General features: G+C 39.5%; 1 long non-coding RNA gene across 1 annotated transcript; it reads left to right on the top strand.

Moving 5' to 3' along the window:
- Window positions 1-15,222: 15,222 nt before the first annotated feature.
- LOC108586856 lies at window positions 15,223-20,817 on the top strand. The gene is made up of 2 exons (XR_001904754.3): window positions 15,223-17,753; window positions 19,972-20,817. It is a non-coding gene; the product is annotated as an uncharacterized LOC108586856 (long non-coding RNA).
- Window positions 20,818-22,260: the final 1,443 nt, after the last annotated feature.

Raw genomic sequence — 22,260 nt, 5'->3', positions numbered from 1 at the left:
TCTCCCAAACAAAAGTGGTTTCTCTCTGTGTGACGAACCACCTGGGGCTGGGGATGGGAGTGACACAAGCACCCCTGTGACCACCACCACTGAGACTGCACTGGGTCAGACCTGAAGCCAGCACAGCACTAAGTCTTGCCCAAGGCCTGCAGTAACCACTACTTTGGTACCACCTATGTTTGCTCAAGGCCCTAGGGCTATACAGTCAGCAGGCGATAAAGTGGGACAGACTTGTGTCCTTTCCTTTAGGGTGGCAAGTTCCCCCAGACCCCGGGTGGGTCCAGAGATGTCATCCATGAGCCATGTACTGCAGTAAAAAACCTTAGACATCTACCTGGTGTTCTGTTGTACTGCTGCTGAGCTGACACTCAGATCATGAGATGCAGGCCTTCCCACTCTTCCCTCCCCTTTCCACAGGCAAAGGATCCTTACCCTGTGGACACCACCACCACATGCTTATGAGGAGTGCTGCCAGGCTTCCACTGATGTTCACTTAAGGCCCAAGGGCCCTTCAGTTAGCTTGTGGTGAATGTTGCCAGGTCTGAGACTCATCCTTCAGGGTGCTGGGCTCCCCTCTGGCCCAGGGTGGGTCCAGAAATACCGTCCAAGAGCCAAGGCCTGGAATCAGGGACCCCAAGAGCCCTTCTGATGCTCTACTCCCCTGTGGCCAAGCTGGTATCTAAGATGCATGACAAAGTTCTCTTTACTTTTCTGTGCTTTTCTCAAGCAGATGGAGTCTCTCCCCTTAGTCACCACAGCTGGGAATGTGCTGTGTCTTACCTAAAGCCAGCACATCTTAGTGTCTCTCCTATGGCCCGCAGCATACTACCTGGGTATTGCTGCTGGTTACTCAGGGCCCAAGTGCTCTTTGGTTAGCAGGTGATGAGTCCTGCCAAAACTGGTTCCTTCCCTTCAAGGCAGCAGGTTTTCTTCTGGCCCAGGGTGTGCCTAGAAATGTCATTTGGGAGCTAGGGCCTGGAAAGGGGCCCTTATGACTGTGCCCTATACTGTGGTGGCTGAGCTAGTATTCTAGATGCAAGACAAAGTCGTCTGTATTCTCCCCTCCCCTTCCCTCCCCAAAAGGAAAGTCTCTTTTGGAGCTGTGAGCTGTGCAGCCTTTATCTGGGGGAGTATTGCAAGCACTCCCTTAGCTGCCTTGGCTGGTGTCTCAATCGGTTACATGCCCCACCCACCCCAGTCCTCTGCCTCTGAGCCCAGTTCAGCAGTAGGACTTGCTTAGGAATTGCTGTCATTGTGGCCAAGACTGACTTTCAAGTTTATTTAGAGCCCCAGAGCACTCCAGCCCGCTGTGGCGAGACTTGCCTGAACTCAAATTCTGACCTCTAAGATGGGTGATTGCCCTCTGGCTATGGCTGGTCCAAGTGCTCCCTCTGTGGGCGGGCTTCAGCTAAGTACAGACTGGTTCTGCTTTCTTCTATGACAGAATAGCACTAAGTTCAATGCAATGTCTCACAATAGCTGCATCCTCCTTCTTCGAGTGCACAGATTGTCTGTGCCATGCAACTGCTGCTGGAGGATGGGGGCAGGGATGGGGGAGGTGTGGTGTTGGCAATTCAAGACTGTCTTTCCTACACTTTATGGTGTCTTTCAGTAATATGAAGTGAAAACCAAGTACTGTGAGTGCTCACCTGATTTTTGCTTCTTATGAATGTACTTTTTTTGTGTGTAAATAAGTGTTAAATTTGGTGTTCCTGTTGGGAGGATGATTGGTGCAGAATTCTATTATGCCATCTTGTCCTTTCCCCCAGTCTTTGGTCTTTTCATGTTTTCTTTTTTGTATTTGCTTTAGAATAAATTGCCTATTTATATTCATTGCCTAATTTTCTATTGACTTGTATATTTTTCTTGTGAAAGGTAAGAATTCTTCATATGTTACAGATGTTAATCATTTGTCATGTATGTTCCTAATACTTTTCCTCCAAATCTATCATTTGTGTATGATCTCGTTTATGATATATTTTTCAATTTTCCAATTCATTGATGAAGTTAATGATTTATACTTCTGTAGTTCCTGGTGTTGAAGTAATTTATATTCCTAGAGTACACTCTACTTGGTCATATGGTAGTATTCATTTGATAAGTTGCTAGGTTCTATTTAGTTGTACTTTGTTTAAGGTTACTGCATCTTTATTTGTTTTATAGATTGCATTTCTTTGGAATGACCACAGCAGTTTTCCAGCCCTTGATGATGTTCTAGAACTTTGCCACTTCGCTGCATCAGGAGGTAGAATCCATTTCTGTTCTCTTGAATTTGACCTGGACTTTGCTTCTGTGAGTTGAGTGCTGAAGAATTAACACTCTGTAACTTCATGACTTGTTGGAAATTTTGAGGAATCTCAGGCCACATGGAGGGGCCAGTGAAGATGTTCCAGGTTATAGCCCCAGCTAAGGTTTCAACTAATAGCCAGACTCAACCACCAGGTATATGAATGAACCTTCAGATGATTCTAGTCCCCAGCCTTCAAGCTTCCCCAGTCGATGCTGAGTGGAGCAAAAAAAGGAATTATTCTCACAGAACACTCCAAATTGCAAATACCTGACAAAAATAAATATTGTTGTTTTAAGCCACTAAATTTTGGAGGAACTTGTTATGCAATCATAAAAACAGATTTTGCTATCTGGAAGTGGAGTGCCATGTAACAAATCTAAAATGTGGTAGTGGCTGAAGCTAGACTAGACAGAATTAGACAGGACTAGACAGAGGGCAGGTGAGAGGACCTTGAGGTGACTATGGAAGCCTGATGGACCTCAAAGAGGCTGTCAGAGAGGATTTAGAGGAGAGTGAAAAAATACCATTAGAGCTGGAGGAAAGAGGATCATTGTTAGGTAATGACATGAAGTTTGGCCACCTTATCACCTGTGGTAATGTGAAAAGCAGAAAATGGTGATCGTTTGGCTTCTTTTTCCTGCTTATAGTAAGATCATGGGAGAGAGATAAGCTAAAGAAATAATTCTTAAATATAAAGGAGCCAGAACTTCTTGGACTTGAAAATAAATCTTTCTCTTTTCCAGTTTTTCCAGATGGCAGACAATTCTAAAATTAAGAAAAGCCTTTATGGAAGGAGAGCAAATCTAGGGTACTGTCATGAAAACATGGTTTACCATGAAGCCAAGGGACTGATTGTAAAAATCTTAGTTCTAATACCTCAGGAAATTTAATGTCATGCCTCACACAGACAGTAGTCCCTGTAATTATCTTAAGGACATGACATGCCTTACAGATCCTCGTTATTAAAGAAAAAGTCCTTTGAGAATTTTAAGAGCACTGTCCCTCAGCACCCTTATAGGAAGCTCTGGGACTTATCTTGAAGAGATTTGTGGGTACAGATTTTGTCTAATGGAGTGGATTATAAATTGATTAACAAGAAATCCACACAGCTTTTTGTTGTACATTTTTTTAGAGCAGTTTTAATTTACACAAAATTAAGCTGAAAGTAGAAAGTTCCTATATTCTCCCCATTCCCCTCTCTCCCTAAAATATCCCACACTATCAATATCCATCACCAGAGTGGTACATTTTTTTTTTTTTAAATAATCAGTGAACCTACCTTGGTACATCTTTCTCACCCAAACTCAACAGTTGACATTAGAGTTCACTCTTGGTGTTGTATATTCTATTTATACACCAATATGTTTTGACACATGTATAATGACACATATCCATCATTATAGTATCATGTAAGGTAGTTTCACTGCCCCCTAGATCCTCTGTGCTCTGCCTATTTATCTTTCCCTTCATATCCATGACAGTCACAAATCTTTTTACTGACTCTTATAGCTTTGCATTTTCCAAAATATCATGTAGCTGACATAGTAATATACATTTGTTTCTTCCATGTCTTTTTGTGGCGTAACAGCTCATTCCTTCTTAGCACTGAATAATATTCCGAACTCGGGATGTACCAGAGTTTGTTTATCCATTCCTCTACTGAAGAACGTCTTGGTTGTTCTCAGGGTTTGGCAATTATGAATGAAGCTGCTGTAAACATCTACATGCAGGTTTTTGTGTAGACATAAGTTTCCAACTCATTTGGGCATATACCAAGGAGCATGCAATTACTGCATCGTGTGGTAAGAGTATGTTTAGTTGTGTAAGAAATTGCCAGACTGTCTTCCAAAGTGACTGTGCCATTTTGCATTTTTACCAGCAATGAATGACAGTTCCTGTTTCTCCACATCTTCACTATCATTTGGTCTTGGCAGTGTGTTGGATTTTTGCCATTCTAATAGGTGTATGGTAGTATCTCATTGCTGTTTTAATGTGCAGTTTCCTAATGACATGTGATATGGAACATCTTTTCATATGCTTATTTTTCATTTGTATATCTTTAGTGAGGTGTCTTCATATCTTTTGTCTGCTTTTTGACTGGGGAGTTCATTTTCTTATTGTTGAATTTTAAGATTTCTTTGTATATTTAGGTAATGGTGCTTTATCAGATGTGTCTTTTGCAAATATTTTTTCCCAGTCTGTGGCTTTTTTCTCTCTTGATCCACACAGACTTTTAAAGGATTGTATCATTTTGGACTGAAAGGCACAGAGACAGTACAAAATGAAAAGAGGCCTTTGACCCCAAACTTCTACAAACAGGAAGCATGCTAAGAACATGGCTATTTTTTATGGGAAAAAAAAAAAAAAAAAGAATAATTTAGAGGGTAGAACCAACAGCCCAGAGTGGAGAGCCATGAGCCACAGCGAATCATTCTTAAGGAGTACAGCTGAGCCCTAATCAAGTACTAGCACCCTTGTTCCTAGCTTGATTTCAAGCTTTTAATGGACCGATGACTTCTGTGTCTGTCCTTTCCTCCTTTTTAAATGGGAGTGTCTATAGCAGTTACCCTGTACTTGCTCCACCATTGTGCATTTGGTGTTTGTTGAGGCAGATAATTTTTCTCTTTTAGTTTATAGCTCTTGAGATCACAAGGAACTGTACGTAAGGGGCTGTACTTGAGGAACTATACCCAAGAAGTTCATCCATACCTGGACCTCAAGCCTCAGCCTGATGTTGTAGGTCTTGAGGGAGTGCATGAGTGTATTTTGCTACTGTGGTTAGAGGGTGGACTGTGGTATTTTGCATTTTCCAAAACTGACTTCAGCAATATTTGTGGTCCCACATTCTCTTCTAAACTTTGTCACTTCCCAACAAGAGTTGGAGTTTATTTCCCCTCCCCCTGAACCTGGGCTGTACTTTGCACTGTTTAATTGAATGTGGTGGGAATGAAACTATGGGACTTCCAAGGTGAGGTCATAAAAGATGGTACTGCTTCTGCCTAGCTCACTCAAGAACCCAGCCGCCATAGTGTGAGGAGGCCTAGGACAGTTACAGAAGCCATATGTAGGTGTTCTGGCCCCAGCAAAGGTCTCATCTGACAATATCAACTATATGTTAGTGGGTGAGCATTCGTATGATTTTAGTCCCCAGCCTTTGAGACACACTAGCTGATGCTGAGGGGAGCAGAGATGAGCTATCCCCCTGAGACCTGTCCAAATATTGTTGTTTTAGGTTACTAAGTATTGGAATAATTTTTAAATGTAGCCATAGTAACTGAAATAATTAGGTTCATAGTTTTTAGGTTTATTTTTATGTTAACTTTTGGTAATAAAGTTATGTTGGCTTCATGAAATGAATTGGGAAAGATTTCATCTTTTTATTTGGTATGGGATAATTTAAATAACACTATAAATGCCCTTTTTTTTTTTTTTTTTTTTTTTTTTTGAGACGGAGTCTCGCTCTGTCGCCCAGGCTGGAGTGGCCAGATCTGGGCTCACTGCAAGCTCCGCCTCCTGGGTTTACGCCATTCTCCTGCCTCAGCCTCCCAAGTAGCTGGGACTACAAACGCCTGCCACCTTGCCCGGCTAGTTTTTTTGTATTTTTTAGTAGAGACGGGGTTTCACCGTGTTAGCCAGGATGGTCTCGATCTCCTGACCTCGTGATCCACCCGTCTCAGCCTCCCAAAGTGCTAGGATTACAGGCTTGAGCCACCGCGCCCAGCCAAAATGCCCATTCTTTAAAAGTTAGGTAGAACTCAGATTTGAAAGTTTTTTGGGTATAATGCTATTATTACTATTGTTATTTAAAATAATGGTTACCTTCCCTTTTTTTTCTTTGCTAATTATTCATTTTGGATTTGCTTCTTGGTTTAATTTGGATTATTTATATTCTGTAGAAAATCGTACATATATCTTTATTCCTAGTCTTGCTAATATTTTTTTTTTCCTCTTATATTCTTAAGCAGTACCATAAAGGGTTTATTTATATTTTTGGTTAAAAATACTCTTGGAATTATTTATCAATTCTACTACTTTTTTCCTTTTTATCACAAATTACATCTGTTCATTCATCAACTCATTCACTCTTCACTTTTCTTTTTTTTTTTTTTTTGAGACGGAGTCTCGCGCTGTGTCACCCAGGCTGGAGTGCAGTGGCGCGATCTCGGCTCACTGCAAGCTCCGCCTCCCAGGTTCACGCCATTCTCCTGCCTCAGCCTCCGAGTAGCTGGGACTACAGGCGCCCACCACCACACCCGGCTAGTTTTTCGTATTTTTAGTAGAGACGGGGTTTCACCATGTTAGCCAGGATGGTCTCGATCTCCTGACCTCGTGATCCACCCGCCTCGGCCTCCCAAAGTGCTGGGATTACAGGCTTGAGCCGCCGCGCCCGGCACTCTCTTCACTTTTCTTAAAAAAAATTCAGGTAAACATAATAATGTTTCTGCAGTTTCATTATTCTTCGTAATGAAAGGATTTGGGGGCATACATTTTTATCTAACTGTGGCTATTGCTGGGTTCCATACATTTTTATGTAAAGTATTCACCTTTTCATTAGCCTCTAGAGTATTTGTAATTATTCTCTTTTATCAAAAATTAATTTTGAAGTCATTATGATGTTTCAAGCTGTTTAAAAATTATTTGTAATGTTACTGTATTATGATCAGTGACTATGGCCTGTTACATGTTTACTTTGAAATATTTGTTATGGTTTGCTTTGTGGTTTCTATAAAACTATGAGCAAATATAATTCTTTCACTGAGGAAAGTAAGATTCTATACATAGGTAGAAAACAAATCTTTTTTTTTCTTTATTTTACTTTAAATTCCAGGATACATACGTGGAACATGCAGGTTAGTTACATAGGTATACATGTGCCATGGTGGTTTGCTGCATCTATCAACTCATCATGCAGGTTTTAAGCCCTGAAAGCATTAGGTATTTGTCCTGATACTCTCCCTCCCCTCACCCCCTACTCCACGGCAGGCACTGGTGTGTGTTGTTCCCCTTCCTGTGTCCATGTGTTCTCATGTTCAACTCCCACTTACGAGTGAGAACATGCAGTGTTTGGTTTTGTGTTCCTGTGTTAGTTTGCCGAGGATGATGGCTTCCAGCTTTTGCATGTCCCTGCAAAGAACACGATCTAATTCCTTTTTATGGCTGCTTAATATTCCATGGTGTATATGTACCACATTTGCTTTATCCAGTCTATCATTGATGGGAGTTTGGGTTGGTTCCATGTCTTTGCTATTGTAAATAGTGCTGCAATAAGCATATGTGTGCATGTGTCTTTATATTAGAATGATTTATATTCCTTTGGGCGTATGCCCAGTAATGGGATTGCTGGGTCAAATGGTATTTCTGGTTCTAGATCCCCAAGGAATTGCCACACTGTCTTCCACAATGGTTGAACTAATTTACATTCCCACCAACAGTGTAAAAGCATTCCTGTTTCTCCACAGCCTTGCCAGCATCGGCTTTTTCTTGATTTTTTAATAATCACCATTCTGGCTGGTGTGAGATGGTATCGCATTGTAGTTTTGTTTTGCATTTCTCTAACGATAGCGATGTTGAGCTTTTTTTCATGTTTCTTGGCCACATAAATATCGTCTTTTGAGAAGTGCCTGCTCATATCCTTTGACCACTTTTTAATAGGGTTCTTTTTTTCTTGAAATTTTTTTAAGTTCCTTGTAAATTCTGGATATTAGACACTTCTCACATGGGTAGATTGCAGAAATTTTCTCCCATTCTGTAGGTTGCCTGTTCACTCTGACGATAGTTTCTTTTGCTGTGCTAAAGTTCTTTAGCTTAATTAGATTCTATTTGTCAATGTTAGCTTTTGTTGCAATTGCTTTTGGTATTTTAGTCCTGAAATCTTTGCCCATGCCTATGTCCTGAATAGTGTTGCCTAGGTTTTCTTTCAGGGTTTTTATGGTTCTGAGTTTTACATTTAAGTCTTTAATACATCTTGAGTTAATTTTTGTATAACGTGTAAGGAAGGGGTCCAATTCCAGTTTTCTGCATATGGCTAGCCAGTTTTCCCAACACCATTTATTAACTAGGGAATCCTTTCCCCATTGCTTGTTCTTGTCAGGTTTGTCAAAGATCGGATGGTTATATATATGTGGTGTTATTTCTGAGTCCTCTCTTCTGTTCTATTGGTCTATATATCTGTTTTGGTACCAGTACCATGCTGGTTTGGTTATTGTAGCCTTGTAGTATAGTTTGAAGTCAGGTAGCATGATGTCTCTAGCTTTGTTCTTTTTGCTTAGGATTGTCTTGGCTCTATGGGCTCTTTTTTGGTGCCATATGAAATTTAAAGTAATCTTTTCTAATTCTGTGAAGAATGTCAATGGTAGTTTGATGGGAATAGCATTGAATCTATACATTACTTTGGGTAGTATGGCCATTTTCATGATATTGTTTCTTTCTATCCATGAGGATGGAATGCTATTTCATTTGTGTCCTCTCTTATTTCCTTGAGCAGTGGTTTGTAGTTCTCCTTGAAGAGGTCCTTCACGTTTCTTGTTAGCTGTATTCCTAGGTATTTTCTTTTTCTTTTCTTTTTTTTTTTTTTTGAGACAGAGTCTTGCTCTGTCACCCAGGCTGGAGTGCAGTGGTGCCATCTCGGCTCACTGCAACCTCTGCCTCCTGGGTTCAAGTGATTCTTCTGCCTCAGCCTCCCAAGTAGCTGGGACTGCAGGCATGCACCACCATGCCTGGCTAATTTTTTTTTGTATTTTTAGGAGAGATGGGGTTTCATCTGTTAGCCAGGATGATCTTGAACTCCTGACCTCGTGATCCACCTGCCTTGGCCTCCCAAAGTGCTGGGATTACAGGTGTTAGCCACCACACTCGGACCATTCCTATGTATTTTGTTCTCTTTGTAGCAATTGTGAATGGGAGTTCATTCATGATTTGGCTCTCTGCTTGTATATTGTTGTTGTATAGGAATGCTTGTGATTTTTGCCATTGATTTTGTATCCTGAGACTTTGCTGAAGTTGCTTATCAGCTTAAGGAGTTTTTGGGCTGAGATGATGGGGTTTTCTAAATATAGAATCATGTCATCTGCAAACAGAGACCATTTGACTTCCTTTCTTCCTATTTGAATACTCTTTTTTTTCTTTCTCTTGCCTGATTGCCCTGGCCAGAACTTCTAATACTATGTTGATTAGGAGTGGTGAGAGAGGACATCCTTGTCTTGTACCAGTTTTCAAAGGGAATGCTTCCAGCTTTTGCCCATTTAGTATGATGTTGGCTGTGGGTTTGTCATAAATGGCTCTTATTATTTTGAGATATGTTCCATCAATACCTAGTTTATTGAGAGTTTTTAACATGAAGGGATGCTGAATTTTATTGAAGGCCTTTTCTGCATCTAACGAGATAATCATGTCGTTTTTGTCTTTAGTTCTGTTTACATGATGAATTACATTTATTGATTTGTGTAGGTTGAACCAGCCTTGTATCCTAGGGATAAAACTGACTTGATCATGGTGGGTAAGCTTCTTGATATGCTGCTGGCATTGGTTTACCAGTATTTTATTGAGTACTTTTCACATTAGTCTTCATCAGGGATATTAGCCTGAAATTTTCTTTCTTTCTTGTGTTTCTGCTAGATTTTGGTATCAGGATGATGCTGGCCTCTTAAAATGAGTTAGGGAAGAGTCCCTCTTTTTCTGTTGTTTGGAATTGTTTCAGAAGAAATGGTACCAGCTCCTCTTTGTACTTCTGATAGAATTTGGCTGTGAATCTCTCTGGTCGTGGTCTTTTTTTAGTTCGTAGGCTACTAATTATGCCTCAATTTTAGAGCTTGGTATCGGGATTCGACTTCTTCCTGGTTTAGTCTTGGGAGGGTGTATGTGTCCTAGAATTTATCCATTTCTTCTAGATTTTCTAGTTTCTTCGTGTAGAGGTGTTTATAGTATTCTGTGATGGTAGTGTGTATTTGTATGGGGTCAATGGTGATACCCCCTTTATCATTTTTTCTTGTGCATATTTGATTCTTCTATCTTTTTTCTTCATTAATCCAGCCACTAGTCTATCTATTTTGTTAATTTTTTTTAAAAAAACCAGCTCCTGGATTCATTGATGTTTTTGAAGGTTTTTTTCATGTATCTGTCTCCTTCAGTTCTGCTCTTAGTTATTTCTTGTCTTCTGCTAGCTTTTTTGTTTGCTCTTGCTTCCCTAGTTCTTCTAATTGCAATGTTAGGGTATCGATTTGAGATCTGTCTAGCTTTCTGATGTGGGCATTTAGTGCTAAAATTTCTGTCTTAACACTGCTTTAGCTATGTCCCAGAGAGTCTGGTACATTGCCTCTTTATTCTCATTGATTTCGAAGAACTTCTTGATTTCTGCCTTAATTTTATTATTTACTCAGGAGGCATTCGGGAGCAAGTTGTTCAGTTTCCATGTAATTGTGTGGTTTTGTGTGAGTTTCTTAATCCTGAGTTCTAATTTGATTTTACTGTGGTCTGAGACACTGAAAAACAAATCTTTGAAATAAAACTTCAGTAGATGGATTTAAGGAGAGTCACTGTGGAGACCTGACTGAATTAGTGGGTTGGAAAAATTACGAGGAATAAATATCTAAAAACTAAGAACAAATACATACAGAGAAGTAAATTATGATGAAGATATTTTACTCAAGATTCTTTTCCATACCCTTTCTATGAAATTGCTGGAGCTTGTGCATCATCAAAATAATGGCATAAGCCTAGGAAGAAGAAAACAAAATTGAGGAAATGGGATCCAACACAAAAGAGAGACAACAGGATTAACTGAGTGCTCGTGAAAAGCCACAACCTGTAAATAATGCAGTTCAAATTGAAATAGACCAGAAGTCTCAAGGAGAGACTTCTTCAAGAAGACGAAATTGGTAGAATTTGCCTAAGGAGTTTGAGTGCATTGGGAATAGATTCATATCAGTTCTGGAGAACTGGGTGGATAAATTAATGTTAAGTACATAGAAAAGTTAAAAATGAAAATAATTCTCAATTCTAGGGAAAATAATCATAGTAAACTACATGATTTAGTTACCAATAATGTTTACATAGTCAGTATAAACAATGGATAGTGATATGAACAATGTATATTGATCTGTTATAACATGGTAAAATGCTATTGGGGAAACAAGATAACCTGTGTGTCGTGTGTGTATGTTTGTTGAAATTAGCGCTTTTATCTGGAAAAGATTTAAATTATTATTTTCTGCAATAAATAATGTAGACAATAATGCCTATAACTAAAGTTAGTAATAGTATAAGACTATAAGAATGTTATTTAGGAATTTGGGGCAAATACCAAAAACCAGCAAAAAGAGTTGAAAGCAATTCAGGGAGTGAGAAATTTGAAATGTGGGGAGATCTAATTTTTTCATATCAAACCCTGTAGAAGTTTTAAATGATGTACATGTATAAATCCACTAAAAAAAGCCCCCTAAATTATAAATAAAAGGAAGTCATGAGAGAAGACAGACTTGATAGATCCAAGAGATGTAATATTAGGAGTCCTAGGAGGTGAAAAAAAAAGAAATTGTGAGAAAAAATAGTAAGAAATTTATATTAGAAGAAACCTACATCTGCAAGTTGAAGAATGCCCCAGTCTCTCACTATAATCCAAGCTTTATTTAGGATGGATGAGAAAAAAACAGATAATAGGCATATTCCTATAAAACTTTCGAACCCCAAAGATAATGATGAAATCTTACAGTGTTCCAGATAGAAAAAAACATTATTACTTGCAAAGGACAAATAGACAGACATTACATTTCCTGTGTGCAGCTCTAGAGACTGGAAGGTGGTGGGGTAATGGCAGTAGACTAGAAGATCCTAGGCTAGGCTAAGCTAAGCTATCAGTTACCTCGTAGGGAGAAAGATGTTTGCAGATGTGTGAGAATTCAGAAATTAGAGAAGTCTTGAGAAAATACACCAATCAACAAAAGGGCTTGAACAGTGACTCTAGGATATGAGAAGATAATGAAGGGAAATAGTGGTAAGCAATGATCTTGGCAGTGTATACAATTTTCAGTCTCAGTGGTTAATGACCAACTGTTGGCAAATGTTTTCTATAAGTTTTAAAGAAGTATTCTTTTTTTCTCCTCCAGCTTTCCATTTGAAAACTTTCAAACACATAGAAAATTTAAAAGACTGTTACCTAGTTCCACCAATTTCTCTTGTGGTATTTCTCTTCTAATTCAGGTATACTCTTTGGAGAGGGCTCATTCCAGAGCAGGAGGGATAGAAAGTAAGCCTGCATTGTTTTTACTTGCCAAAAAGTAAGGGAATGCTCAAAGACAGATGGGCACATCCCAAAAGGGCAGAGAGCACATGCAGAAGATTGATTGGAAAGTACTTTGCATAAGATCACCTGGAAGGGAATGAGCAAAGCAGCACTGGCAGAGGAAGTTGAGTTGTGATGCAGATGGAGAGTTGTGCACATGGAGAGTTCTGGACCTAGGATGACCCTTCAGAGTTGTTCTCAATTGGGTCAATGGGGCTGGGCCTTTATACCCAACATGGACCAGTCATTTGAAGTGGGCTTCCCCTAGGGAGGGGACATACCCTTGGGTTAGGAAGCTCCTTTCATAGAAGGCAATTCCTGAGGAGATGCCAGTTGTGAGCTCCCATATGCAACATTCATGCAGCTGGGGAAGAGTGCATTGGTACTAAACTAAGTCCTGGACAGTACACCCGAGCAATCCCTACCATCGTTCACTTGCTGCATAGAATATATTCACCGCATCTGGGAACAGCAGCTCTAGTATTCTGACTGGTCTCTTTTTCTGGAAATACAGAGGAGAGTAACTAGGATTTATTCCAATCTCTTTCATTACACCTTGTCTTCAGGCCACAACTAATACTCATTGTCTCCTTCTGCTACTGATTCTAGATTTCCCCTTACCCTTGACTAACCCCTCTACTGATCTAAGCCACTTACTTTGTGGGTCACTGAGGCCTTTGTTACCATGCTTTCCTGAGGCTGTGACTGTAGAATTTGTTCATTTGCTATCAAAATTGGGCAAAGGAGTATGAAGAGATACCCTTCATTTATACCCTTCATATGGCAAACATAATGTGTTCATTACCTGGGTGATAAAAATATGCTTCCCTATACTTACCATGTGACAGAAGTCCCACTTTTTCCTGATGGTCAAGGTCTATTAGCCCTGCATAGATGGTGACTCCTTTTCTTGCCCTCTGGTCTCTTGGCCCAAAATGTATGAAATGACCAGGTGGCAGTTGCAGCTTAAAGTTTAATGGGCCATGTCCACTGGTGGGACCAGGACCTCTAGATTAATAGAACCTAGCATTGCAGGGATGAGAAATAAAAATAAAAATTGCTAAGTGGGTTGACCATTGAGAATGACAGCAAATGGGGCCATTCCTGCTGCTCCCCTTGGTTTCCTGTCTGCATTTTACCTATTGCAGATGCAGTCACTGTACAATGGTTTTTGATTTCAGGTATAACCTCATCCTGGAGCAGGGCACCCTATCCTCAAATGGTATCATCTTTAAGGGTTTGTCTCAGGCATGCCTTTAGAATGACCTTCATTGCTTTGTCATACTAGAAGCTTCTGAATGTTGCATTTTTGATAGAAACAGTGGGTACCATGGTCATGTGCTCACATCTCCTTTGCGGTAAAGAAAAGGATCACTCATTAACATCCACCAGAGAACATTCTCCATGAACGCACTAAACAAGTAAGTATGCAGAATACTAACCAATTGAAATTATCCAGCTTCTGTCATTGGCCCTCTTAGTGCTGGCATAATGGACAAAGCAGCCATGGTGACAGGGATGGAGGCTATGCCCGGGCCCAAAAGTATGAGTTCTCTCTCACCAAGGCTGAACTAGCTACTGCTGTGTTCACACCATGGTCATATGCTCACATCTCCTTTGCTGTAAAGAGAGCCCCTTGGTCCAAGACAATGTTATGTGGAATATGGTTAAAGTGAACCAGAAGCATAAGCTCTCAGATAGTGGTTCTGGCTAAGACTCAGCAGGCAGAAAGGTCAAATCCATGTTGTAATATATGTTGATTCTTGTCTAAGTGATTTATTTCCACTTTTGGAGTGGAGAGATTCCAGTGTAATCCATTTACCAACAACTGTCTGGTTGATTTCTTTGAGGGAATGTGCTATATTGGGGGCTCAGCTTTGTGTCTGTTACTGGTAGGTTGGATAATCTGTAGTAGCATGGCAGTAGCTAGTTCAGCCTTGTTGAGAGAGAGCCCATACTGTTGGGCCCATGCATAGCCTCCATCCCTGTTACCATGGCTGCTTTGTCCCAGATTGTACTAACAGTAGGACGACCAATGACAGAAGCTGGATAATTTCAGTTGGTTAGTATTCTGTATACTTACTTGTTTAGTGCCTTCTTCATGGAGAATGTTCTCTGGTGGGTGTTAATGAGTTACCCAAAGATCCTCACACTTTGTGTTTACCTCCCTAGGTCCATTCTCATGCCCCTTTTCCAGGAAAACCAATTAAAAGGCTTGGCAATCTTTTAGATGAGAGTTGAGGCCCTGAGCTAGCAGAGTGGCAGTGAGAATATAAATTAACGATTTATGAGTGGAATTTTAAGTTAGGCTTGTGACATTTTGGAGACCTTAAAGTTCCTAATCTGATTGATTAAAGTTCCTAAATCTGTTTATTTATTTATTTATTTGAGATGGAGTCTCGCTTTGTTGCTCAGGCTGGAGTGCAATGACACAATCTCAGCTTACTGAAGCCTCTGCCTCCTGAGTTCAAGTGATTCTCCTGCCTCAGCCTACTGAGTAGCTGGGATTATAGGTGCTCACTACCATGCCTGTCTAATTTTTTATTTGCTTTTAGTAGAGATGGGTTTTCACATTTTGGCCAGGCTGGTCTTGAACCCCTGACCTCAAGTGATCCACCTGCTTTGGCCTCCCAAAGTGCTGGGATTACAAGCATGAGCCACAGCGCCTGGCCAATTTACTTATTTTTAATTTCTCATTTATTTTTAATTTGGATAGGAGAACCTTATTTCTCACAAAGGGTTGCAGCCTACAGGTGGCCATTCTGACAGGCTAGGAAGCATAGCCTCCGGCCAGAAGCCATAAACAGATACTTCAAGGGGGCGGGGGTGGGCAAAGAGAGCAGGGATTTATGCTGAGCAGAATGGCCAAATATACATATTTAATAAGTTATAGAAGGAGTCATGAGTATTTATGAAAGGAGAAACATGTGCATACATAATTGAGCTTTATACACCTTCATGGGTCTCATGTACAAAATATGGCAGTGTTAGCACGATCTGAGGGTGGAATTGTTGGCCCTCTGATGCCAAAAGGTGAAGCAGAGGACATTAAAACCCTTATGTACATTCTTCGTAGATTGGCCAGAACCACTCCATGGTCATTGGTCTCTTACCGGGTGAAAAGGAAGGGCAGCATCAGGCTGTTGTTTGATATCAGTGGTGTAGTCTTTTGAAAGGGCTAGTTTCTGCTAAGCCCTTAGGGAAGAAAAGCTAATTATGGTTAGCAAGGTAGGGAGTATGAGATGTGTCTGACTTCTCCATCCCATCAAGACTGAGAACTCAGTTTTCAAGGTTGCTCTGAGGTTCCCTTGGCCAAGAAATGGTCTGTTTAATCAATTGAAGGGGTTTAGAATTTTATTTTTAGTTTACATTCTTTCCTTTTTTGGGCCAAGACCTGCCAGACTTTTCTTTTGTCCCATATCATTGCTGGGGTGATGTGGCTACCTGCTCCAGGTCCATCCTGTCCCTCAGTGGGACCCTTATGGTAGAGGGACTTAGAGCCAAAAGACTTACAGCCAACTAAATATTTTATGCCAGTCAAGAATGGAGGTGGGCAGGTAACCATCAACCCTTAAAACCTTTTAAGCGACGTAAGAGCCAAAAACCAAAGCCAAAAAGTAAGGTTATGAAACTGACTTATCAGTTCTATGCATTGAGCTACTACAATCTTGGTGTTAGTTACCGACTTGTAGCCATTATCTATATAAAACATAAGCATTTTGCTAAAACCATTTTAAGCTTAAGGAATTTAGAGATTTTGTTGCTCTGCAATGCCTTTTGCAATCTCTTTAGTAATTTATCTTAAGGTGGCTGAAAAATTTCTTATTATGTCTTTATTTGTGTAAACCCCATAACTGGGAACAACTATACTAAGAAGGCTCTGTCACCAGGTGTCTTGATATTCTCTTAGTAATTCTCATTTAATTCTATGGAAAGCAGGAAATTCTTTATGGTTGGGATGGATGGAAAGGGACCACAAGATGGCTTAGGAGGAAAAGTCTCTCAAAAATTTGCCAGCTCTTTAGGCAGTCTGTGTGCTTGTCCTGGATTTGGAGAGTCTGAACTAATTCTATAAACTGGCCCTTACAACCTCACACACCCACCTTTTCCTCTACAGTCTCTGGGCCTAGAGGGAGGGTACATCTGTTGTTTTAGCAGCAAGGCAATGGCAATGAAGAAAAGATTGGGCGCAATAAGATTGCAAATGAGGGCCATTCACAGCCTTTGTAGAATCATCTCTGGTTTTTACAATATCATGGTTCTGGTTTTCTCAGAAGAAGTATAACAGTGAGAGATAAATAACATTAATAATTTGAGAACCAAAAGAGAATGTGTATGTCAGAATGGAAAAAGGAACCTATTCCATTAGGGAGCCAACTAAAAACATCATGCAGAAATTAATTTTAATTGAGACAAAATATTTAGGAAAAAGTTGCTCTGTAGGTTGGAGACACAAATTTTATTTTATACCAGGAGACTATTAGAAATGCTGGTACAAAACTCAAGAAAGGAGTCAGAATTCTAGACAAACACATAGCTGTGTCGTAATCCTACCCATTTTATAACTGAGAAGTATGGGAGAAAAGATTGTTGTCACCTCTAATATACCCATTATAATCTTCAACCTGCTGATTACTGGGGGTTAGGATCATGGTGGGAACAAAACATAGACAACAGCTAACACAAGAAAATGGATTTAATCAGGTTTAAAGCTTAGTCTTATGTAAGAATTTAAACATTTCATTTCAATAATGCTTAGTGTCTTGGAATAATTGTTCAGGGTCTCAGATAGCTTCTCTCCCTAAGACAACATCTGAGTATGTGGTACAGGGGTGGCTTCTATGATCTTATGGCTTAAGGAAGGCAGGATTCCCAGATTTGCATATTATCCCAAGGCTCCTCTTGTTGCCATGGCGATGTCCTTTGTTTGCTGGCTGCTGCTGCTCTCTTTCAGCATTTGGATTACTTCTCCCACAATTTAGTCAGAGCCTAGTGATGCTGCTGGTTAACAAAGCGTCTGGTATTGGGGAGCCCTTTGGATATGAACTGGAGTCAGCTCAGCCTGGGTGGCTCATTCTGAGCCTCCATCTTCACTTCCACGCAGAAGCCTCGCCTGGCAAGCTCCCTAGCAAGATGCTGTCGGGCTGACATTTGCCAGCCTTGGGAAAGCTAAACTCATAGGCTCAGGTGCAAAGTTATTTTGATACTTTCTTGGTTATTTGCCTTTTAATTTGTTTAGTATCTATCATTGGCCACCCTCCTTCCTCTAACACATACACACACTAGAATATAAGCTCATGATAATGGGGATCTTGTAATTCCTGTTCATTGCTGAATCACAAGCTCCAGGAAAAGTACCTGTCACATCATTGGCTAATAATAGACCTCTGTTAAATCAATGAAGGGAGGAAGGACAAAAATAATAGATGAAATCCCTAAGGAAGAACATGTCAAGTGAGAACAAGATGAGGACTAAAGTGTTTAGTACATCTTCTACTTTCTATTTTAGAGGCAGAAGGCAAAAGAGGTTCTAGGGAAGGAAAGTGAGAACTATTCAGGAGAAGTGTGCAGAGGTTGGGAGTGTAAATGTGGGGCAAGCATGCAGCAGTAGAGAGAGGTGATCACTGTTGCATAAAGCATCAGAAGTTGAGCAGGAGTAACAGAATTGGCAACTTGAAGGTTATTGGTAATTTCAGGGAAAGTGGTACCAAGACACAAACCTGGGAAACTCAGTTTCAAGCAATTGTGCCATAAAAGGGAGAAGAGAATTGCAGCAGTTGAAGTCTTTTATGAAGATTGCAGTGAAGGGAAGAAGATACTAGGATATGCCACCTGACTCTTCAGAGTAAAAGACTCATGGAGGACTTTTTTTGCCTCTAAGATAGAAGAGACTTGGTGTGTTGGTATGTAGGGAGGAACTGGTGGAGAGGAAAATGAGGAAAAGAAGAAGATGGTTTATGAATTTAGGTCTCAGAACTTGACTGGGAAGGGATGAGATCAGCCTTAGAAAGGAAAATAGGAAAATAAGAATGGATGGAATAGGAAATCTGAAGCAAATGGGAGGAAAATAGAAGAATTCACATCCAGTTTTGCTCAGTACAAGAGGTGTCCAGCTTATTGGCTAAGAATGTGTGTGTAGACCCTTGTGAAAATTGCATTGTGAAACAGGGCCATGTCACAAAGTGTGGCGCCTTACTGCCCACACTTCTTTGACCCTTTATTGACTCAAAGTGAGTGGCCATGCTCCCTGGAAGTTCCTTTAGAGAGAGTGCTTTAGACATTGTTGTTTAAATTCAGATAGGAGAGTTGGTTAAGGTCTGAGTGTCTTCTCGCTATAGAGTAATCAGTTTCTAAAGAGAGGCCCTGGGTGCCTTAGGGTTCCCTATAATCAGTATGAGGATCTCAAATCTCAAACTCAACCCTGTTCATGATTCTGGGTTATGTAAGTAATATAAATAGTTTCAGTACTACAAATCTGAAGTTTCTTTGTCCCTTAGCAGTGCTGACTCATTATTAAATAAATAAAATTTATTTATGCTAAATTTTCCTCTTAGTTGATTCTCTTAAGAATATCTTGTTTTAGATTACCTTATGGTAATTAAGAGTTTATGAATTATATGCCAATGGGAAAACCTAACTTTACATATCTTTTTTATTCTGATTTGATGTATACGAATTTTGTAAAATGGAAAATTGGGCAAAGTAAAAGCCACTCCATAGACAAGGAAGTACATAATGTATATATTTGATGTTGAAATGTTTATTTAATTTTTTTAAAAAAGTTTATGTAAAGTGATGTTTGCTTTGTTTATACTTTTTGATTGATCATCAATCATTTATTCATTTATTATATATTTATTAGCTATGTGCAGCTTCTGTTCCAGGTGCTAGGAATATAAATGCAGAAAAGATATAGTCCCTGAATCTTAGGAGTTTATGGTCTAGTTATGGGTGACAGTATAATCAAGTAATCAACTAAATACAATGGATAGTATATATTCTCAAAAGAGAGAGTTGTCAGTTCTGGTTAAGAAGGATGGGAAACCTCTATAAAGAAAGGTTTTACTGTTGAAATGGTGTCTGAATTCTGAAGGGCTACAAGTTGTTTTCATTAAGATTACTATTAGAGGATAAAATTTTGCGGGCAAAGAACTCATCTTATGCAAATCTGTGTTCCCATACAAGGGAAGAATTTGTCAGTAAATGAAAGATTAAGGCTCACAAAGTTTAAAATTATTATAAAAGGTATTTTTTATCAATACCAGTAGGTGGCAGTGTAATCTCATTAAAAAAGGACGGATGTAAGGATGAAAATGACTTTCCTGATTTTCCAGTCCTGGTAATGAGGGTCTTCTGGGTTAAAAATGGATAAGAAAAAGTGGTTTTGAAATTTTTTTCTCTGCAGGCCAGCTTTTCCTTGAATAAGCTGCTGTCTCATTCCTCCCCTGCTTCTCATTCATCCTGAAAGATCTACATAAAATTGACTTGAACACCTCCCCTTCCAAGGCCTGTGGGAGTCAGAAGCCCTTCTCAAGATTTCTGCACAGCGCTGACCCAGAAACAAAACCGAGCTCCCTGCTTGATGTCCACTAAAAGCCCATTCACATAAAACATTCATGATTTTAAGTGCCTTTAGTGAAGATTTGAGGAAAGGATAGCAGCAGAGTGTATACAGCAGCAACAGAACAACCTCTAATGGATCAGGCAGCCTCTCTTGTCTCAAAATGTTCTTTGGCCACCCACCACTATGGAATTTTACTGAATTTCTTTTTGTCAGCCTTTCTGTATCAAGTTGGCTCCTGTTTCTCCCTGTTCAGCCCTGTAATTTCGATTTTTTTTCTCTCCATTCCTTCTTCACTCTACCTCTTTCTCCTTTTCTTTATCTCCGTTTTCCCTCTTCTCTCCCTCTTCCTCTTTCTTTCTCCCCTCCAAACCCACTAATGTGCTCTGAGGTAGTGAGCCCTTCACTTAACAAAAATCCCTCCTCTTCCTCCTCCTCCCCCCCACCATTGCCAAAAGGCAGCAGTGCCAGTTTATTACCCTGAAACAGAAAGCACGACATTAATTTCAATGTAATAAAAATGCTTTAAAAAACACTTCCCTGCAAATTATTTATTTAAATTAAGAAAATTGTGTTGGTTGCAGGTTTTTGCTAAGCAGGGTATTAATGAGTTTGTTAATATTCTCTACTCCTCCATTCATCTTCCATTTGCCTAGAAAATAAATTCCAGTTCCTATCCGATTATCAGTATTTACCTTATTTGCCATTGATGTTGTTTTTGTTTCGTTTTTCCTTTAGTGTTTATTCTTGGTCCATTTTATGCTGCTATAACACAACACCACAGACTAATTTATAAGGAATAGAAGTTTATTTGGCTCATGGTTCTGGAGGCTGGGAAGTCCAAGATCAAGGGGTTGCATCGATTGCTGACTCATAACATGGAAAGAGAGTACACTGCATAGAAGAAAGGCCAAACTCATTCTTTTATCATGAGCCTACTCCTGAAATAACTCACTCTCAAGATAATGGCATTAATCCATTCATGAAGGCAGAACCCTCATGACCTAATCACCTCTTAAAGGTCCTATTTCCTAACACTGTTGCATTAGGGATTAAGTTTTCAACACATGAATATTGGGGGACACATTCAAACGATAGCAAGAGTTCTTTGTGTGACTCGGTGTGGTTCAGCAAATTGCGATTGGTCTGCTATAGTGGACTTTCCCCTCACCTCCCAAATGTTTATTTTGAAAAATTTCAGTATAAAGAATGATGGAAGGAATTGTTGAAAGAATATGTCATCGAGTTTCTACTGTTGTTAACATTGTATCATATTTGCCTTTTCATCCATCCAACCACCCATCCATCTAGCCACCTTATAATTACTATCATTACTTATTATTACTATTATTTTTAAAGACACCTCTATTAAAGCAACCATCTTATTTTTTGATTTTATTTATTTTCAAAGTTAGTTGCAGACATTAGTATAATTTACTCGTAGACATTTTAGCGTGAACATAATTAACTGGAGTATAATACTTGTTTCAAACTTCTTTTTATTTTTGAGGTAAAATTTACATACAGTGAAATCCAAATGTTAAGTTTACCACTAGATAAATTTTGATAAATGCATATGCCTGGGCTTCACAAACCCTTTTGAATATATAGAAAATTTCCAGATAATTTATTTTGTTGTTTTTTCACACACTATTATCTAGACTTTTCCAGGCCCGAGGAAACTATTAGAGGGGAAAGTACTTGGTATAGTAAAATAGATTTTTGTTGTGTTTGTTTTTAAGGTGCAGAAACACATCACAGATTAAGGTCTACATCTGTGCTTTTTGTTATTGTTCCAGTTTGATCTCAGTGACATTACAAGCAAGCAGAAATACTCAGACATGAAATGGCCCCTGCCTGTGAGTTAAGAGCAGGAACTAGGTCTATTTTTTTTTGATATGTATCTCAACTACCTGGAATACTTTATACTTTTGGCACTCAATAAATATTTGTTGCTGCCAGACGATCTGCCACAAAAATTTACTGGGTCTATTTTATGGCTATTGTTTGTTCACCTTGGAAATAATCTTGGGATCATAGAAGTCAAAGTCATGGAGAGCAGCACACAGGTTTCTCAGCTGTTCATCAGTTCTTTACAGTAAAGCAAGGTTAAAGGTAGATGGTATGATACTG

The sequence above is a fragment of the Papio anubis genome, chromosome 7, assembly GCF_008728515.1.
Source record: "Papio anubis isolate 15944 chromosome 7, Panubis1.0, whole genome shotgun sequence".
NCBI classification, from domain to species: Eukaryota; Metazoa; Chordata; class Mammalia; order Primates; family Cercopithecidae; genus Papio; species Papio anubis.
The sequence above is the reverse complement of the archived record's forward strand: the minus strand, read 5'-3'. Positions and strand labels throughout refer to the sequence as shown.